This window comes from Tamandua tetradactyla, chromosome X, assembly GCF_023851605.1.
Source record: "Tamandua tetradactyla isolate mTamTet1 chromosome X, mTamTet1.pri, whole genome shotgun sequence".
NCBI lineage: Eukaryota > Metazoa > Chordata > Mammalia > Pilosa > Myrmecophagidae > Tamandua > Tamandua tetradactyla.
Genome location: NC_135353.1, coordinates 109,380,907 through 109,401,089, shown reverse-complemented (window position 1 = coordinate 109,401,089; position 20,183 = coordinate 109,380,907). Strand labels below are relative to the sequence as shown.

Here is a 20,183-nt window from a genome sequence, read left to right as displayed (position 1 = left end):
GGTTGTATGTTTTTGACCAAATGATCAGAATTCTGTTATAACATTTCCTCTAGAAAAGACTGATAATTCAGTGCTTCCTCTAGCCTGGATGAAGAGAATTTGCTTTCTTTCTGGTTCTTAACTTACTCAAAATTGTAAGTACATTTTCAGGATTGTTGCCAAGTATGGGAAAATATCAATAAAGTTTCTTTCCTATTGAGTGTTAGAACTTTATTCCAAAATTTATTGAGTGTGAATCACTCAATACTCTTTAAACTGATGGTACTCTTAGCCAGCTTGCCATTGGTCTCTTTGTTGTAATGGTATATTGTGTGTTTGATTTTATTTCTCTCAGTATCAGCATTGTGTATCAAATTTGAAAGAAGTTTAAATATTTTTTCCAATCAATTTATGTGATTCACTCCTCTTCATTAACTGAATTATCGAAGAATTAGGAGTCTATTCAGTACTTCAATTAAAATTGTGTCTCTTCCTCTTAATGATTTATTCCTCTTTGTGTTATTTGAAAATTACTTTTTTCGTTACAATTTATTTCTTGATGTCAGAACAATTTCTACTGATTTTGTCACTCATCTATTTTCCCCAGAATTTCCTATGAATCTTCATATGAATTTTCTCTCAGTTCTTTAGTAAGTTAATTCATAGATGACATAAGAAAGTGTTCTCCATGGACGTCCAAATCAGGAGTTAATGATATCTGTTTCTTTTAATTGAAAAGTTCCAGAACGTCTTTCTAAATCGCAGCTAAATGAAGTATCTACCTTATCAAATTTTTGAATCGCCTTTTCCCATCCTGATTGTGTTCAGTTTCTTTTCATTGACGTTGAAAGTATCTTTTAGATTGTTAAATCACCCCGTACCATGTTGTAAGTCTTGAACAGATTTAGAATGGGCAGATCATGTCATCACTCTTGTTGGCATTAAAAGAGTCACGATATAATTGCCATTCATTGAACTGCACATCTTGTAGTGTTCAGTTCCATGCATTTTTGAATATCCCATGTATCCACCTCTAAATCAAAATCCACCTCTAAATCAAAATAGAAAACATTCCACAAGAAGTCTTTCCTTATCTATTTCCTATCTGTCACTTCTTCCCCATCCATAACCACACCTAAAGAAGGAGCTCCAAACTGCAGTAGATTGTGGAATACATGGGAAGAAATGGGAGAAAAGCAAACAAGGGGGATAGTTAATTTAAAAACTTTGGTTCTGAGATGTCAGGTGGGGCAAATTAATGTATTATCCTAAGGGGTAGATGAGGTTGAATAATGTGATGTTGGTTTTGCTTTTATTTTTATTAGTTCAAGAAAGACAATTGGTTGGAGTTCTGAAAGTCAACATTGCCAGAAACAACAACTGTTAAAGAAACAAAGAAAGAGATCAGGCTACAATTAGCGATAAGAATGAAGTTGATCTGGCTGAGATTAAGGCAAATCTTAATACAGGGTAAAGGATGACAGTGTCTGTTCTCCATAATTTCACCCACTGTATGAGATTAAAGGAAAAAAGCTTCACTTTATCCAAGAGCTAAACTCTTTGCAGTGCACAATCCAAGCCAACCTGTCCAGAGAGTTCATTCAAACAACTCAAACACATGGAGCCCAGGATAGAAATGAGAGCTTGTAATTCAGTATAGCTTAATTTAATACCCATATATGTTAAGCAGATGATTTAAAAGTATTGGCAAAGTCCCTCAAGGGACTGGAAAATAAATATAGAACCATTAAACTTTCCCACTTTGGAAATCCCTGATACTCTCTCAAAACACTAGGGATTCCCAAGATAACAGGCCAAGCTGTAGTCCCTGAGGCCTGCTCCAGTGAAACCCATTTCTGTAGTGAAAAAGCTAAGTCCACTTACAGCTATGCCTAAGAACCACCTCCAGAGAACCTTCCTTGTGGCTTAGATACAGCCCCTCTCTACCCAGGCCCAACCCTGGCAGTATAACCATTACCCTCTCCCACAACATAGAACATAACACCCAGGGGTGGACCTCCCTGGCAACTCAGGATATGACTCCCAGGGATGAGCCCAGCCCCAGCACTGTGGGATCAACAATGCCTTCCTGACCAAAAGAGGGGAAAAAAAGTGCAACAGAACAAGGCATCAGTGGCTAAGATAGTTCAAACAGAGTCAAGAGGATACTCTGGAGGCCATACCCATGCAAGCTTCAGCCAGACATCACTAATTGACAGTTTGGAAAACTCCAGTCAATATCACCCCTGTTAGCCTTAAAGAATACCTAAGGCTCTATCTGAGATCCTACAAAACTTGCACGCATTAAATTTACTTTTCAGAGACCTGAAACCTTCACATGGTTTCTAGGCCAGATGAGTCCTGGAACCCAGAGGTGCTAGTTTCTCAAAGAACATCAACCATTCCCTTATCTCATATTGTCAACATCTCTTTTCAACATGAAAAAGTTAGTGTGGGCATAACACAAATATCCATAAAGATTAGGAGAAGGATCAAAGGAGAAGGAGGAGTTATAACAGAGATGACAGGACTCAACTAACGAACATGACTGCTGAAACACCACACTGACACCTCCCTTTAGTCTCCAGTGTCTGGGAGCAGCAAAAAGGAAAAACCTAAAATCCTGGAACTGTAACCCATAACCAACTTTGAAATCCAATCTACAACCACCTGTAAAAATACATTCTGAAATTCACTGCTTTTCTATACATGTAATTCACAACAAAATATGTTTTTTTTTTAAAAAGACAAACAACTAAGCCTATTTTCAAATTGAGGGAGAGAAGATATTACTTTGGAATATGACCCTATGAGAGACAAAATTAATTTCTTTAATGTTTTTGCTGAGGTCACACTTCATTAAGTCCTGATTTGCATTTTTCTTTTTCCATTCTCAGTGACAAAGCACTGCCTGACACCACATTTTCATTTCCAGGTAGTGATCATAATTGAAGTCTGAAAGTATTTAGGTGGCTCAAAGCAGAAGTCCTTAAATGTAATGAGTAGAACTGATTGAAGCCTGTATTAAAGGTTGAAGGGCCACCAGGATCTTCAAGTGTGTGCTCTTCTTTTTGATTAGAAATCCAGCAGCACTAAGAGAAACCAGTTTCCAATGGAGTCTCAACAATGACTCAACAATGATTTTGGAGCTCAGAAGTCACCTTGTCCAGCATCTCCCAAACTTTATACCTCACTCAGGGCATGGTTTAGACATCACCTCTTCTGGGAACCCTTCCTCAGGATGTAAGTGTACTTCCCCAAGGAACCCCAAGCACAGCCTTGACTTCTAAGTCCTGATAAATGGGATGGAGACAATAGAAGACAGTTTTCATGGCAATTTCTATCAGAAGAAGAACCTCTAGGCTCCTGAGTTGGATGGGTGGTAACTCCATCTAAAGGGGAAAGCCTGGAAATCTGCCAGGGCAGAGAATGTGCACCTGGGGGCTCTTTCTGTGTTTCACTGGGCTGGATGCCATTTCCCATCTCAGGAGACAGGCACCAGAATTCTGTAATAAAATTTAAATCCATTTAGGAAAGGTGTCATTCAACTTCCTCCATTTTCAACACAGTTGGTGATATTTGGGGCCTCCTAGACTGTCACATAAATCATTTTCAACTGCCTTATTGAGGCATAATTTTCATACCATAAAATTCACTCATTGTAAGTACACAGTTTTAACTTTTTAATTTGAAATACTTTCAAACTTACAGAACAGTTAGAGAAATAGTATAACTCCCATGCAGAGAACTCCAATGTATCCCTGCCTCCATATACTTAGACCCATCTCTTTCCCTATTTATCTATTCATTTTCTGAACACTTGAGTGTAGGTTGTTGGACATCATTCTCCTTGAACATTTAATACAGGCAAGTCATTTCCTAACAACAATGGTATTCACTTATGGGCCCAACTTAAGTGAAGTTACCACATTCAAGAAATTTAATATTGGCATAGAGCTTACTGTCTAAACTCAAATTTTTGATATGTCTCAATAATGTCACTTTCAGTCTTTTCTCTTCCCTTGCTAGATCCCATCCATAATCATGTACTGCATTTAATTGTCATCATCTCTTTAATTTTTCTTTCTTTTTTTAAAATTGTGGGAACATATACACAACATGAAGTCTGCCATTTCAACCACTCCCAAGCATACTCTTCGATGGGGTTGATCATATTCAGAATAATATGGTATCCTAATCAATTCTGTTACTGAAACTTTCCCATCTTTTGAAACAAAAATCTTATACCCTTTATATATTAACACCACATTCCCCTTGCACCTGGTAACTTATACTCAAATTTATGCCTTATGAGCTTATGTTTTCTCCAGTATTTTCTTTGTAGTTACCAGAGGGTGAAATTTAACATTCTAAATTGATCACAATCTCATTTGCTTTAATAGCAATTAAACTTCAATAGTATATACAAACTATATTCCTTTACCCCTCTGTTCCACCACCTTTCTGTAGATCTTGTCACAAATTATGGTTATACATTGAGTCCAATTCATGTATTTGCATTTACATCCTGTAAGAAGAGAAAAGTGGAGCTACAAACTCTCTCTGGAGATCTTTGTTTCTTCATACCTCTTTGATATATTTTCTATTTTGCTGTGAAGCAAGTATAGAGATGATACTTTATTAGATTTATCACATATTTTAACAAACAGTATAAGACTGTTCTTATACCAGTTTTGTGATCCAGTTTAGAAAAATGTATTATTATACACTTTTTTACAAATAGAAAACCAGTAATACACCAAAACAATGTTGTTTCAATTTAAGGAGTCTTCAATATAATTGAGAATAGCAAAGTCCTTTAGAAGCAATTTTGGGTTTACTGTAATGCTTTTTTTTGTTATATTACATGTCTTGTAGATTTCAATAAGTCTATTTGAAATCTCAATCATATTATTTCAAAGAGAAATTATGATGAACTGGGCATTTTTTTGTTTGTTCATATATATAAAATGCTACAATAGACACGTTTCAAATAAAGGGTTGCATTAAACTCATCCATGAAGTAAAGGGGGGTGGTTTGTAGTGGTGAAGAACAAATACTAAAGTCAATGCACTAAAAGTTTTCTCTCCTCCTGAAAGGCTGAAGATCTTCCCACATTTCTTTGGTGGTCAAACACTGAACATGATTCACTCAGAGAAAAGATCCAAACTGTTTACAAGCTCTAGTTCAACATCACCTCCCAAAGTAAGCATTTCTTAATTTTCCTTTACTTGTTGTCACATGGAAACTTGCCACCAATTCATTATACTTCTGTTTTTTAAGGTATTCATATGCCTGTCTAAAATTTTCTCTTTAGGGAATAATTTTGCCCAATTCTGCAAATATAATTCTTCTTTCTTTTTATGCTCTGCAATGACACCAAGGTTTGGTTTCATTTCATGACACTGGGTTTCCAAAAGTGCAATTTGACTTATTAAAGCATCTAGATTACTGATTGCATCAAGATCCTCTGGGCTTAAAATAGAAACTTCTTCAACAAAATTATCTTCTGTAGGATGCAGTGTTATTTTTTAAATCTCTTTTTGTCAACATTTCATTTTAGAATTATGTTTAACAATGTGATCATATATCTGGTCAAATTTCATCTTAATACTAAGTGTACCTTTTTGAAGAGCGTGTTTATTTTCTTGAGCTACTTTTTGTTCTTAAAGCAGATTATAGTGTCCTTACTGGATCTCTGGTACAGACTCCTCTGCAGCATTAGTATTATTCACAATCTTTGTTGCTTTATCCTCAAGACTTTTTAGCTCTCCTGTTAAGTCATCTACTTCTTTCTCAGTGTCTTTTATTTATTTATCTATGAAAGACAGAGTCTTGTGCTTTTTTAAGATTTCTACCTGCAGTCTTGATTGCTATTTGGACTTTAGAAATAGCAGAAGTACATTCATCTAATTGCTTATTTATTTGATCAAATATGCCTTGTTGCGTCTTTAGTTTATGGTTATTGATTTCAATGATGACATTGTGTTAACTTTTAACCTCAGTTTCTACTTTACCAGCTCTCGCAGCCACACTGTTATAATCAGTTTTAAAAGTGCTAACATTTTCTTCAGTAATTGCTGCTTTATCTTTGTCAGAAACTGTAGCAAGTAAATTAACATCAAGTTCCTTAACTTGGACATTCAAATATTCTTCTTGCTCTGATAAGTACTGGATGCTTGTGGTAATTTTTCTAGCTTATTCCTCATTTCAGCTACATTATTCTATAACTTTACAACTTCTTCAAGTTGTATTTTCTGTTCCTGGATTTGTGCTGCTCTTTGAAGATGTCTATGCCACTCTGATTCCATTTTATTTACCTCTCCTCAGAGATTTCAGTCACAAGTGGTGAACCCATTGTTCCTTTCACTACTTTGTTTCCACCACCTGTCATTGGACCTGACTGTCCTGTAAAGTTACTACTCTCAACTTCTGTCTTTTTAATATGCTACTCTTGTGGCTTGATCCAAGTTGTTAGCTGCTAAGGTATCCTGTGACACAAAGTCAAAAGCTTAGTGAGAAAAAAAGGGGAAAAAAGCTTGGTGAATTTTCTTATCTTTTACTTTTTTACATTTGTTATTGTATAACATAATATATATACAAAGCAAAGAAGGAAAAAAGTGATCATTTTCAAAGCACTCTTCAACAAGTAATTACAGGACAGATACCAGAATTTGTCATGGGCCATGATGACATCATCTCAGATTTTTCTTTCTAGCTGCTCCGGAACATTGGAGGCTAGAAGGAATATACGTATATTTTTATTATCACAATTGACTTTTTTTATGAAAACTAACACGTAAACAGAAGCATAAATTTCAAAGCACAGCACAATAATAAATTGTAGAAGAGATTTCAGAGTTTGGTATGGGCTACAATTCCACAAGATCCTGGAGACTAAAAGAAATATCAATATAATGATTCAGTAATCCTACTCAATCATTAAAACCTACCTTTTCTGTATAACTCTACCATCACCTTTGATCTTTTTCCCACTCTTTAGGGGCATTTGGGCTATGCCCATTCTAAACTTTTCATGTTGGAAGGTACTTTCAATAATATGGGGTGGGAAGGTGGAACTAGCTCATGTTCTGGAGAGGCTGCCCCCTGTAGGTATCAGGTCTTATCTGGTCCAGGGACCCATCTGAAGGTTGTAGGTTTCTGGAAAGTTACCCTAGTGCATGGAACATTTGTAGAATCTTATGTATTGCCCCAAATGTTCTTTAGGATTGGCTGGAATGATTTTAGTTGGGGTTTGGCAAGTTATGATATGTAGCAATGTCTAACTGCAGCTTGTCTAAGAGTGACCTCCAAAGATACCTTTTGACTCTATTTCTACTCTCTCAGCCACTGATACCTTTTTTGGTATACTTCTTTTTCCTCCTTTGTTCAAGATGGCATTGTTGATCCCACAGTACCAGGGCCAGACTCATCCCTGGGAATCATCTCCAATACTGCCGGGGGGACTTTCACCCCTGGATATCCTGTCCCATGTAGGAGGGAGGGCAATGATTTCATTTGCAGAGTTGGGCTTAGCAAGAGTGATACCACATCTGAGCAATAAAAGAGGTCCTCCGGAAGTAATTCTTAGGCATACCTATAGGTAGTCTAAGCTTCTCTGCGACCTACATATGCTTCACAAGAGCAAGCCTCAAGATCAAGGGCTTGGCCTATTGATTTGCATGTCCGTAATGTTTGACAATGTATCAGGGGTTTTCCTGGTGGTAAAGTTTAATAGATCCATATTTTTTCTCCCATCCCTCAAGAGACTTTGCCAATCTTTTTAATTTAATTTAATTAATTAATTTTTTTCTTTTTTAGAGTTTTTTGCTTGCCAATACTTTTTCATTATCTGTTTAATATATGTTCTAGTTTGCCAACTGCTGGAATGCAATATACCAGAAATGGAATGGCTTTTAAAAAGGGGAATTTGATAAGTTGCTAGTTTACAGTCCTAAGGTGAAGAATATGTCCCAATTAAAACAAATCTATAGAAATGTCCAATTTGTGGCATCCAGGGAAAGATACCTTGGTTCAAGAAAGCTGATGAAGTTCAGGGTTTCTTTCTCAGCTGAGAAGGCACATGGCGAACACAGTCAGACTTTCTCTCTCATCTGGAAAGGCACATGGTGAATACGGTCAGGGTTCCTCTCTCATCTGGAAGGGCACATGGCGAACACAGAATCATCTGTTAGCTTCTTCTCCTGGCTTCCTGATGAAACTCCCTGGGAGGCATTTTCCTTCTTCATCTCCAAAGGTCGCTGGATGGTGGACTCTGCTTCTCGTGGTTATGTTATTCTGCTCTGCTCTCTCTGAATCTTTGATTCTCCAAAATGCTTCCTCTTTTATAGAACTTCAGAAACTAATCAAGACCCACCCAAATGAGTGGAGACACATCATCACCTAATCCAGCTTAACAACCACTCTCGATTACATCACATCTCCAGGGAGATGATCTAATTACAGTTTCAAACATACAATGCTGAATAAGGATTAGGAGAAATGGCTGCCTTTACAAAATGGGATTAGGATTAAAACATGGCTTTTCTAAGGTACTTACATAATTTCAAACCAGCACAATATATTCTGGGATGTAGCCAGGCAATACATTAAAGATATACAGGATTAAAGGCCCACATTCTTATTTTGAGCTTCCTGTGTTTCAATTGTTTAAAAAAAGCTATCCAGACAGGCTGAGTTAGATTATGTGCAACAGAAAATTTAGGTTCTGGACAAAATATACCTTTTTACTTTGGTCTCAAAGAATAAGTGAGGTTTTAAAATATAGACTATGTCTTCTTTACCCCTGTGTTCTGAATTAACATAATCCCGACCTGATTTGCTTAATTCTTGTCTATAAATACCAGGTCATACATGTAAAAAACAGCCTTTCAAATTGCATAAATAATCATTACCACTCCAAACTAAATGTGACTACTGTAAATGCTTACAATCCAGGCTCTTGTTTTTTTATAGGCATTTTCCAAAAGAAACCATAGAATAATTGCTCTTTCATTTCTGGCTTACTTTGCTTCACCAAGTGTCCAAAAGTTCGTTCACAATGTTGCATGCCTCAAACTTCCTTCCTTTTTTGTAGTAGCACAATATTCGATCATATGTATTCACCATTGTTTACCAATGTACTTCTCAGTCACTGCATCCTTCAGCCACCTCCATTCATTAGGCATCTTGTATAGTGTCCAAAGTCAAGAGTCCATTAACATTCTCAAATTTAGGTAATTCCATTGTTCCCAAGAGAAAGATAACCAATAAACACACACTCACCAAATAGAAAATCTAAACCTCCCTTTAACTCTTGTCTCTCCTTCCATTGTTTACCCCTGGTGTTGCTGCGGTACTACTGATGGTTTTCTGTTAAACATAGCCCATAGCATGCAATAGCAGTTTTTTTCCTGTACCTTGAGTTTAAATAGTCTTTGTACAAGAATCATACCTTTGAAATAGTTCATGCAAAAGCACATTTATATTTGTAGTGTTAATCAGTGGGACACATAGGTCTATTCAACCCCTTTCAATCATGTTCACATTCAATATAGTAATATTACTTATAGACCCAGTAGTGTACTGCCTTCACTTCTATTTGCTCCCTTACATTTGAGTTCAACCTCACCAGCTAACCGTTTACCCATCTCTAGTTTCCATATATCTCTAGGTCTCTTAAATTCTGTATTAAGAACCTCCAATTTTACCTTTACCATGGTCATTATGATTTATTTCATTCAGCATTCTGTCCTCAAGGCTCGTCCATCTTGCCATGTGCTTCAGGACATCATTTCATCTTACTACTGCATAATATTCCATATGTATATACCACATTTTGTTTATCCACTCGTCTGTTGATGGGCACTTGGATTGTTTCCATCTTTTGGCAATTGTGAATAGTGCTGTTATGAACATTGTAATGCAAATATCTGTTTGTGTCACTGCTTTCAGCTTTTCTGGGTATGTACTGAGTAGTGCTATTGCTGGGTCATAAGGCAACTTGTTATTTAGTTTCTTTAGGAACAGACAGTTCCCTGTTTGCTTAATGGCAGTCATTCTCTAGGTGTGAGGTGGGATTTCATTGTAGTCTTGATCTGCATTTCCCCATAGCTAAGGAAAATGAGCATCTGTTCATGTACTTTTGATCCATCTATATTTGTTTTTCAGAAAAATGCCTATTCATATCTTTAATCATTTTATAATTGGGTTGTTTGTTCTTTTGTTCTTGAGATGTATGATTTCTTTGTGTATACCGGGTACCAAAACTTTGTCCGATGTGTGATTTCCAAATATTTTCTTCCATTGAGTTGGCTGCCTCTTCACCATTTTGACAAAGTATTTTGAGGTACAAAAGCATTTGATTTTGGGGAGTTCCTATTTATCTATTTTTTCTTTTGTTGCTTGTGCTTTGGATGTAAAGTTTAGGAAGCTACCTCCTATTACTAGTTCTTGAAGATATTTTCCTATATTTCTTCTAGGAGCTTTTTGGTATTTGTTTTGATATTACGTGTTTGATCCACTTTGAGTTAGTTTTTGTATAGGGTGTAAGGCAAAGGTCTTTTTTCATTCTTTTGCTACTGATATCCAGTTTTCCCAAGCACAATTATTGAAAAGACTTTTTTGCCCCAGTTCATTTGATCCGGGGACCTTCCCCAAAATAAGTTGACTATAGATTTGGTGCTCTATTTCTGTGTTCTCAATTTGATTCCTTTGGTCAATATTTCTATCTTTGTGCCAGTACCATGCTGTTTTAACCACTGTGGCTTTATAATAATATTTAAAATCAGGGAGTGTTAACCCTCCCATCTCATTCTTCGTTTTTAAGATGCCTTTATCTATTTGGGATCTCTTTTCCTTCAAGATGAATTTGTTAACAAGCTTTTACAATTCTTCAAACTAGGTTGTTGGAATTCTGATGGGTACTGTATTGAATGTGTAGATAAATTTGGGTAGAATTGGCATCTTAACTATTTTTATCCTTCCCATCCATGAGCAGGGCACATCTTTTCATCAATTTGGTCTTTGATTTCTTTTATAACATTATATGTCCTTTACATCCTTAGTTATGTCCATTCCTAGATACTTGATTCTTTTAGTTGCTTTTTTGAATGGATTTTTTTCTTTAACTGACTCCTCAATTAGGGCATTGTGTGTAAAAATGTTACTGATTTTTGCACATTAATTTTATATCTCACAACCTTGCTGAATTTATTAGCTCAAGTAACTTTGTTGTAGATTTCTCAGAATTTTGCAATATAGTATCATATCATCTGCAAATAATGAAAGCTTTACTTCCTCTTTTCCAATTTGAATATCTTTTATTTCTTTTTCCTGCCTGATTGGTCTTCCTAGAAGTTTTTGTACAATGTTGAATAATAATTGTGACACAGGGCATCTTTGTCATTTCCTGATCTTAGGGGAGAAAGCTTTCAGTCTCTCTCCATTGAGTACAATGCTCACTTTTGGCTTTTCATATATGCCCTTATTATATTGAGAAAGTTAACTTTGATTCATACCTGAAGTGTTTTTATCAGAGAAGGATGTTGAATTTTGTTTAATTCTTTTTCAGCACCAATTCGAGATGATCATGTGATTTTCCCCTTTTGATTTGTTAATGTGCTGTATTACATTAATTGATTTTCTTGCATTCCTGGCATAAATCCCACTTGGTCATGGTATAATTCTTTTAATATGTTGTTGTACTCGATATGCTAATATTTTGTTGAGAATTTTTGCATATATGTTCATTAGGTAGATTTACCTATATTTTTCCTTTCTTATAGCATCTTTACCTGGTTTTGGTATTAAAGGATGCTTGCTTCATAAAGTGTGTTAGGTAGCATTCTTTTTTCTTCAGTATTCTGGAATAGCTTGAGCAGGATTGGTTCTTTTCAGAATGTTTGATAAAATTTCCCTGTGAAGCCATCTGGCTCTGAGCTTTTCTTTGTAAGAAGATTTTGATGACTTATTGAATTTCTTTACTTGTGATTGGTTTGTTGAGATCTTCTATTTCTTTCTGTTTGTGTGTTTCCAGGAATTTGTCCATTTCATCTAAGTTGTCTAGTTTGTGGGTATACAGTTGCTCATAGTATCCTCTTATGATTTATTTTATTTCTTCAAGGTCTTTGTTAATTACCACCTTGTCCTTTCTGATTTTGTTTATTTGCATCCTTTCTCTTTCTATCTTTGTAGTCTTGCTACTGGGCTATTGATTTTTTTGATTTTCTCAAAGAACCAACTTTTGGTTTTATTGACTCTTTCTATTGCTGTTCTGTTCTCCCATTCATTTAATTCTGTTTTAATCTTGGTTATTTCTCTTCTTTTATTTGCTTTGCGGTTAGCTTGTTGTTCTTTTTCATGTTTCTCCAGGTGATCAGTTAAGTCCTCAATTTTTGCTCTTTCTTGTTTTTTTTTAATATAGGCATTTATGGCAATAAATTTCCCTCTCAGCACAGCTTTGCCACCCATCCCACAAGTTCTAATAGGTTATATTCTGATTTTCACTAATTTCCTGATAGATACTGATTTCTCTAGCAATTTCTTCTTTGACACACTGTTTGTTTAAGAGTGTCTTATTTAATTTGCATATATTTGTGACAGTTCTTGTTTTTTGGTGGTTATTGATATCCAACTTCATTCCATTGTGATCAGAGAAAGTGCTTTGAATAATTTCATATTTTTAAATTTATAAAAACCAGTTTTTTGCCCTAGCATATGCTCTATCCTGGAGCATGTTTCATAAACACTAGAGAAGGATGTATATCCCAGTGTTTTGGGGTGTAATGACCTATATATGTCTTTTAGGTCTAATTCACTTATCAAGGTATTTAACTTCTCTATTTCCTTTTTGATCCTCTGTCTGGTTATTCTGTCTATAGAGAAGAGTGGTGTATTAATGTCTCCTACTAATATTGTTGAAACATCTATCATTCCCTTCAGTTTTGCCAATGTCTGCCTTATGCAGTTTGGAGGTCCTTTACAGGGAGCATAAACATTTATGATTGCTATTTCTTCTTGGTGAATTGTTCCTTTTATCAATATATAGTGTTTTTCTTTGTCTCTTATGATGTCTTTACATTTAAAGTCTATGTTGTTTGATATTTGTATAACTACTCCTGCTTTCTTTTGGTTACAACTTGTGTGGGACATCTTTTTCCATCTTTTTACTTTCAATCTATTTGTATCCTCCAAGATAAGTCTCTTGTATGCAGCATTTGGCTGCCTTATATTTCTTAATCCATTCTACCAATCTTTATCTTTTAATAGGTAAGTTTAGTCCATTAACATTCAAAGTTATTACTGAAAAGGTGTTTCTTGAATCCACCATCCTTTTTCTATTTAAATATATATATTTTAATCAATGCGGACCACAATAAAATACATTGTATGCCCATTTTAGACTAAATAATAACAATTACTTTTAGATTTTTCTCCCTTGCATTAATTAAAACAGCTCTAACTGCTGTAACACACAGACCCAACATTTGAATAGTTCAATGTAACCATAAACTAAAATGGGGATATCTATATAATGTGTAGGAATAAATTCTCCAAGTTTGCTTATTAATATTAGTTCATTTTACTGAGACCATACAGTATTTGTCCTTTTGTTTCTGGCTAATTTCACTCAGCATAATGTCCTCAGTGTCCATCCATGTTGTTACATGCTTCTTGCCTTTATTCTGTCTTACAGATGTGTAACATTGCTTCATATGTATATATCACAGCTTGTTTAGCCACTCATCTATTGATGGACATTTGGGCTGTTTCTATCTCTTGGCAATTGTAAATAATGCTGCTATAAACATTGGTGTGCAAATGTTTGCTTGTGTCCTTGTCTCCTGAATATATACTTAACAATGGTATTACTGGATTATAAGGCAATTTTGTACTTAGTGAATCCACCATCTTCTCCTTTGGATTTTGTTTGTGAGATCTGTATATTCTTTTCCCTCTTTCTCTTTTTATCCTTTAAGAGTACCCTTATTGGTACTCTTCATTTCTGTGCTCTCCTCCAAACCTCCTTCTCTTGTCTTTTTGTTTCAGCTAGCAGAACTCCCTTTAGTTTTTTTTGTAGGGTCTAGTCTCTTGTTGACAAATTCTTTCCTAATTTGTTTGCCTGTAAAAGTTTCAATCTCTCTCTCAGCTTTGAAGGACAATTTCGCTGAGTACAGAATTCTTCTTTACCATTAAGGATTTTAAATATATCATATCACTGTTTTCTTCTCCCCTCCATAGTGCCTATTGAATACTGAAGTCAGTCTTATGTGGTTTTACTTTTACGTAGTAGATTGCTTTTCTCTTGCTACTTTCAGGATTTTCTGCTTCTTTTCAACATTTAACAGAATGATTAATATTTGTCTTGTGGAATGTTTATTTGGATTTATTCTATCTGCACTTCATCGGGCTCCTTTGATTTGCATATATATATCCTTTATAAGGTTTAGGACATTTGCCACATTATATCCTCAACTAATCTTCCTAGCCCTTTACTCTTCTCTTCTTCTGGGACGCCAGTGATTCTTATATTTGTATGCTTTGTTTTGTCCATCATTTTCCTGAGATCCAATTAGTATGTTTTCAACTTTTTTTCCATTTGCTGATTTGAGTGTTTGTAATCAGTCATCCTGTCCTGTAGTTTGCTTGTTCTTTCTTCTGTCTCTTTGAATCTGCTGTTGTGTGTCTCTAGCATATTTTTTATTTGGTCTTCAGCACCTTTAATCTCTTTTTTATCTGCTGTCTTTCTATTTATTTTGTCAAATTCCTCTATATGTTCTTCTCGTGTCTTTTTGATGTCTTTTATGTAATTAACCATCACATTGATTTTAGTTAATAATGTTATATGAACATCTTTGATTAGTTGTTCCAAAGTCTGTGTCTCCTCTGGTGTTTTAATTTAGCTGTTAGGCTAGGCTCTATCTGTTTGCATCTTGATATGTTTAGTGATCTTCTGTTGCCTTTGAGGCATGTAAATATCTTGATAGGGTTGCTTTGGAAGTTGATTTCTTTCAGTATTCTAAAGCTTTGTATTTGTGGGATCGATGTAGAGTAGGATGCAGGGCACAGGTCAGAGCACAACAGTGTGGTGATTGGTTGCAGTGCAGGTATAGGCACAGGTTGGGGATGATATGCTGGTGCTTATGAACATGGGATATGGGGTGCAGAGTTGTGGAGGTGTGGTGCATGGGCCATGGGGACAAGGAGGAGCTCAGAAAAGCCTTCAAGTACAGGAGCAGGGTGTAGCAATGGAGACATAGTAGTAGGGCACAGTGGGAGGCAGATGGGGACACTGTGTGGATGCACAGGACTTTGTGTGCATGTAGGATATGGGCAGGAATGTGGATCATGGGGGTTGTGAACAGCAGGTGGAGGGTAGTTGGCATGGAGTTTGGGGCATGGGGAGCACTGCACGGGTGTGTCCTTGCATAAGGAGAGGGGTCCAGGGGACCCCAGATGCAGATGTGGAAGTGCATAGGGGTGAGGCACAGGTCACATGTTTTGCAGGATGTCGCTTAGGGGGTGTTGTTGGGTGTGAGGGTTCCTGGCATGGGTACACAGGTGTGGAGAGGGTTGGAGCAGGTGTGCATGTGTGCGCAAGGCAGGGTCTATGAGGCACAGATGTGCATGTGAGCACCTGCCAGATGTGGGAGCAGGGCACTCATGCCAGGGTGTGGGGCCAGTGTGCATGTGTGCAAGGTTAGGTGTGGGGTGCAGGGGTCAAGAAGTCAATGCATGAATGCATGGCACTGGGTGGTGGGGGCGAGTGTATGGGTCTGGGGGTCGTGACCCTGATGTTCACTGGTCTAGGGAATTGGGCCTGGTGTGTGCATTCGCAGAGCTGAGGGAAAACAGTCACAGTGTGCCTGTATGGGCTTGTGGCAGGCGTGGCCCAGATGCACAGGTCAGTGCTTACCCAGAGCTGGGGGGCGTGATTGGTTTCTGTGCATGTGCATGGATCTGGGAATGCTGTAAACTGATGTACACATGTGCAGAGCTCAGAAAGGATGGATGGGGTTGAGGGGGAGTTGGATGTCAAGGAGCTGGGGGTGGGTGGGCAGGTATTGGGAGACATGCAGAAAGACTATGCATTTGCAAGGAGAGGTGTATTGGGCTGGGGCAGGTGTGCAGGGGGTTCAAGAGGTGGGGCATAGGCGGTCAGGGCAGGGGTGCTTGGAGCCCAGGGTAGGGTGGGGTGACAAGGTTCAGACACATGGGGTGTGGGGTGAGTCATGGGTCATGGGATTGTGTGGCCAAGGGTAGCATGTTCAACAAATGCAGCTTGGCTTACTTCCTAGTCCCTATTTCACTGCACATTCAATCTTGAGAGTCCAGGCTTACATTTGGAAACAGGCACGTTAGGTTATTTGCACTAGTCAGGCAGTCTCTGGTTCTCTGCATCTAAGTTCTTCAGCTTTTTCAACCAGGACCTCCCTATGTATTGTAGAAGACACTCCCAGGTCACTTACACCTTGGAATCGCCATCTCAGTAGACTTGCCATCCCTTCTCTAGCTGTTCCTTGGAGCATGGGTGAATTCGACCTATCATATTCTGCCATCTTCCCAGTTGTGCTGGTTTGAAATGAAATATGCCCCCTAAGAAAAGCCATGTTTTAATATAAATCCCATTTCATAAAGGTAGAATTAAACTGGATTAGGGAACGACATGCTTTCACCCTTTGGGGTGGGTCTTGATTGGTTTATAAAGGAGGAAATATTTTGGAGAATAAGAGATTCAGAGAGAGCAGAATGATGTAGCCATGAGATGCAGAGAGTCCACAAGCCAGCAACCTTTGGAGATGAAGAAGGAAAACTCCTCTGGGGGAGCTTCATGAAACCAGAAGCCAGGAGAGAAAACTAGCAGATGATGACATCATGTTCACCATGTGCCCTTCCAGCTGAGAGAGAAGCCCTGACTGTGTTTGCCACACACCTTCTCACTTGAGAGAGAGACCCTGAACTTCAGTGGCCTTCTTGAATCAAGGTATCTTTCCCTGGATGCCTGTGACTGGACATTTCTATAGACTTGTAATTGGGACATTTTCTTGGCCTTAGAACTGTAAACTAGCAACTCATTAAATTCCCCTATTTTAAAAGCCATTCCGTTTCTGGTATATTGCATTCCAGCAGCTAGCAAACTAGAACACCAGTAATCCCTTTTACTTTTATTAAATCAAATAATCAAGGAGTATTTTTGGGAACTGGAATTTTGGTCATTTTTTCCCCTACAGCCATATTATCTAAACTTATAAAAGTTGCAAATCCAATATTTTGTCCTTTAAAGACATTTATGTGTTGTTGGGCTTTTTATCACTAGAATAAAAAAACAATGTGGTTGTTCTAGTTTGCTAGCTGCTGGAATGCAACACACCAGAGACGGATTGGCTTTTAATAAAAGGGGATTTATTTTGTTAATTCTTCAGAGGAAAGGCAGTTAACTTTCCACTGAGGTGCTTTCTTACGTGGAAGGCACAGGATGGTCTCTGCTTGTCTTCTCTCCAGGCCCCTGGGTTCCAACAACTTTCCCCGGGGTGACTTCTTTCTGCATCTCCAAAGGCCTGGGCTGAGCTGCAAGTGCTGAGATGAGGAATTCTGAGCTGCTTAGGCTGTGCTACATTGCGTTCTCTCATTTAAGCACCAGCCAATTAAGTCAAACATCACTTACTGCCGCAGACACGCCTTCTAGCTGACTGCAGATGTAATTAGCAACAGATGAGGTTCACATACCATTGGCTTATGTCCGCAGCAACAAAACAAGGTATGCTCACCTGTCCAAGTTGAGAACTGAATCTAAATAACACAGTAGTCTAATGCACGACAACAGGATGAATTTTGTCCTCAATGACACAGACCTAGGGTTCCTCCAATCTTTCATATATTCCTGGTAACCTGACAGATTTTTTCCTTGAATTACTACATCAAAGACATTCACCCCACCTTGATACATTGCTAAAGAATTCTTTGTTCTTCAATTTTTTGGAAAAGATCACAAACCAAACTTTTGAATTTTATTTTTTCTTGTGTAATTTTTAAAAATTCTTTTAGTTTCTCCTTTAATTCTTGTTTAAGTGGAGGGATTTTTTCCTCTGTATCTCCAATTGCAGCTTTCCTTTCTTTCAGTGTTTTCAGAAGCTACAATTAGAGCTTCCTTGGCCTTACTTAATTGAGACACTGCAGCTTTCTGATGAATGAGATAAATATCAAGTTCTGATTGGGCTGCATCCATCTTTGAAGTGCTTCATTTAATGATTTGCTAAAACCCATGAGCTCTTTTTCTTGACTTTATTTTTCTTTCTGAAGCCCTTATGTTTCCTTTTTGAGGCTATCCATAACTTCCTTTAATTTTTTCTTCTTTTATCTTTTTCTTTACAAGGGCATTTTTTTTCTAGTTGTCTCAGTTATGATATTCTCACTCTTGGCAGGTAAGCTTTTAAATTCTTCACTATTTTCTTTATATTTTTGAAGTTTTTTCTCAAACTTTCAGCTTTACTTGTAACATGTTTTAATTTTTCCCTAACTTGAATATCTTTACAAATCTACCTGTGAAAATTTTCCTGTGTTCTCAATAAATTTTGTAATTTTATTCAGTTTCTTCTTTGCATCAGTTTTTTTTTTTTGGTGTGGGCAGGCCCAGGGAAATTGAACACTGGTCTCCAGTATGGCAGGCAAGAACTCTGCCTGCTAGGCCACTGTGGACTGCCCTCTTCTTTATATCATTTACAGCTTTATTCTTAGCTTTCATTTCATTTGACAGCATATTGTTCTTCTCATTAATTTCTTTGGTGTCCTCATGAATTTTTTTCCTTTTGCATTTCTCTTTCATTTTTGCAGATCATAAATGTAATATTGATAAATATGATTCTTGTCTTAAATATTTCATTTTCCAAGGTCATGAATTGGTAGCTATATTTTTCTCTCCTTTTAGAATATCCTTTTCCTTTTCCACCATCGTAAATCTGTCTAACTTTTCTCCTCTGTGTTCATTCAATATTTCAACTCCCTCACCCAAGACTTTAATAGGTTCATTTAGCTATCCACAACCAACTATATCTTCTAAATATTCAAGTATATGCTCATCGTGTTCAATTTGGCCTTTTGGTTTTATCATAGTGATTTGCTTAACTTCAACCTGTAAGATTAAAAATCTATTATGGTCCATGTCAATTCCATGACTTTGAAGATTTCCAACATCTTCAAATGTGCTTTTATTCCCCATTTATGTGGCCATTTATTAGATCATTCTGGATACATAGAAATTGCTGTTAGGAATGATATCATAATCATCTCCTTCCTTATCAATTATCTTTTGAAAATGAACTTCTGCAGTACAACTCTGAATATCCTTATGTTCATCAGAATTGTGTATTAGTACAAAAAAAATGTAGACTTATTTTATGCACTCAATAGCCAAACACAAAAAGTATAGAATCAATAGCATTGGATTTGCCACTGCTATTTGGCCCAATAATACACAAAAAGTACTTATGAACAGGTCTTAGAATTTTTCCCCAGTATAGGATTCAAAGTTCTGATTTACAATATAAGCTACCATAAGCCAAGGAGCTCCAGCTTCACTAGTCATTGCTGGAGGTGGGGGGCGGGAGAGAACTATTTCAAATCTCTTATAGACTTCTATTATTGGGTAGGCCATGGTGGCTCAACAGGCGGAGTTCTCGCATGCCATGTAGAGACCAAGGTTCAATTTGATGCTCTCTGCCACTGATACTTTATTAATTACACTTTTTTTCCTTCTTGGTCTGGATGTAATTGTTGATCCCATAGTGCCAGGTCAAGATTCATTCCTGGGAGTACTCTCTTATGTGACCAGGGAGACCTCCACCCCTGGATATCATGTACATGCAGGGGGGAGGGCAATGATTTCACTTCCAGAGTTGGGCTAAGAGAGACTGAGGCCACATCTGAGCAACAACAGAGGTCCTCCAGAAATAACTCTTAGGAATGCCAATAGGCAGTCTAAGCTTCTCTGCCACCTGAATAAGCTTCAAAAGAGTAAGCTTCATGATCGGGTGCATGATCTATTGATTTGGGTATCCCTAAGGTTTGACACAGTATCAGGGTATTCCCTGATGGTAAGGTTTAATAGTTCCATGTTTTTTCTCCCCTTCTTCAGGGGACTATGCCAACACTTTTGATTATCTGTTTAATATATTCTAGGATGTTTCCAGCCATTACAATAATCTAT

The 20,183-nt window shown here is 37.2% G+C and overlaps 1 pseudogene; it reads right to left on the bottom strand.

The window, feature by feature from the left end:
- Positions 1-4,770: 4,770 nt before the first annotated feature.
- On the bottom strand, positions 4,771-19,631 carry LOC143671998 (structural maintenance of chromosomes protein 4-like; annotated as a pseudogene).
- Between the last annotated feature and the right edge of the window lie 552 nt (positions 19,632-20,183).